The sequence below is a fragment of the Orycteropus afer genome, unplaced genomic scaffold (genome assembly GCF_000298275.1).
Source record: "Orycteropus afer afer isolate SDZICR_OR568_19922 unplaced genomic scaffold, OryAfe1.0 scaffold00045, whole genome shotgun sequence".
Lineage (NCBI taxonomy): Eukaryota > Metazoa > Chordata > Mammalia > Tubulidentata > Orycteropodidae > Orycteropus > Orycteropus afer.
Window position 1 is genome coordinate 2,924,182 of NW_006921632.1, and position 2,239 is coordinate 2,926,420.

Consider the following 2,239-nt stretch of genomic DNA (forward strand, 5'->3'; position numbering starts at 1 on the left):
AAAAAGCTTTCAAGCAGCCATATAAGATGCAGCTAATGGTCTCCTATCGTCAGAAGTGGAGCAGAGTGCAAAAAAAAAAAAACACCAAAAACAAAAACAAGGGCATTTGGAAGCAATCAGCCCTAGGACACGATGGACGATGGCCCTTGAGACCAGAAGAACTAGATGGTGCCTGTCTACCAAGGCCAACCACTCAGGAAAGGATCAAATCTGGAGATCCTGGATAGAGTGGGAGGAAAAACGTGGAACAAAATCCAAAAACTCAATAACAACCAGAATTACTGGTCAGACGGAGTCTGGTAAGACCCCCAATACTATGGCCCTGGGATACATTCTAGGCCTGGTATAAAACTCACTCCCAGAGGCTGGCTCTCAGCCCAGTAGTAAACAAGATGTACATGCAGACCACTCAACCCAGGGTGATGCACCCACATTCTCTATGGAAATGCATTCCTTGGAGCAATCCACCACGGGGCACCAGAGGGGCAATATTCACATGGAGGAAATGCAGAACACACAGGAGTGCATAACTATGAGGGGCACAGAGCAGGGGGTATTGGGAAGAGAGGGAAGGAGAGTCATTAGGATTGGGAATGGTAAACAGAGAAACTAAATGTACATGTAATGTTGAATGTAAAACACTCAGCTCTGTAAACTTGCACCTAAAGCGCAATATAAATAAATAAATAAATAAAGACTACCTTAGTTATTCTTGGCCCTTTGAATTTCTTTATAAATTTATAAATCAACTTGTCAGTTTCCATTAAAAAAAAAAAAAACCTTCTTGGGATTTTATGGGAGATTGCAATGAATTTCTAGATAAGTTTTGGGGAAAATTGTTATCTTTGTAATATTGAATCTTCCGGTTAATGAACATGACATGTCTCTCTATTTATTTAGGTCACCTTTAATTTTTCTTTATATTGTTATATTGTTTTCCATGTAGAGTCCTTGCATATATTTTGTTAGAATTATTCTTAGGTATTTGGTATTTTTTCATTCAAATGTAAATGATATCTTTAAAAAGTTCTTTTACTATTTGTTGCTGACATATAGGAATGAAATTGATTTTTGTAAATTGATCTCACATTCAGCAATATTCCTAAGCTCACTTATTAATTCTTATAACTTATTTGTAGATTTTTCTAGATTTTCTATATTACCTTTATATTATCTGTGAATTTAAAAAAAAAACAACTCACTACCTTAGAGTCAATTCTGACTCATAACTACCCTCTTTGAGTTTCCAAGGCAGTAAATCTTTATGGAAGTAGATTGCCCAGACTTCCTTCTGCAGAGTGGCTGGTGGGTTTGAACTGCGAACCTTCTGGTTAGCAGTCATATGCCTTAGGCTGCCTGCCAGATGGCAGGTTTATTTTTTCTTTTCCAATTCTTAAACCATTTATTCTTTGTTTCTTGCCTTCTTGCATTGGTTAGAATCTCCAAGACAATGTTAAACAGTATTGAATAGAAAAATGATAGCAGGCACTTAGCAAAGCAACAGCTGACCTCGTAGGGAAAGATTTCAGCATTTTACCATTAGGCAGGATGTTTGCTTATAGGCATTTTGAAGTTACTCTTTATGGAATTAAGAAAGTATAATTGTTTGAATCTTGAATTTTACCATTTCTACATCTGTTGCTCTGGATTGCCCTTTTGTCAAAAATCAAGTGTCCATATCACTGGACAAAATAATTTAATATTTCTCGCATGTTTGACTGATTTTCAAATATTAAAATAAATTTTTATTTTTAGAATAAGGTGAATATAAAAGCTAGTAGCCATCAAATCAATTCAGACTCACAGCAACCCCGTGTGTGTCAGCCGAACTGTACTTCCTAGGGTTTTCAATGGCTGATTTTTCAGAAAGAGATCATCAGACCTGTCTTTGGAGATGTCTCTGGGTGGATTCAAACCTCCAGCCTTTCTACTAGCAGCTGAGCATGTTAACCATTTGTACCACCCAGGAGTCCAAGGTGAACATGGTGTGTGTCGCTGAGTCATTTCTCACTCATAGCAACTGTATAGGACAGAATAGAACTGCCCTATAGTGCTTCCTAGGCTGTAATTTTTATGGGAGTTTATCAGCAAGTCTTTTTTCCCACAGAGCTGGCAAGTTTGAACCACCAACCATAGTCATTATACATTACCCTTTTTATATATGGCTATATACAATGGCCGTGAATTTGGTTTTTTGGTTTATATCTTTTATATATCATAATATCCTTTAAATAAAATA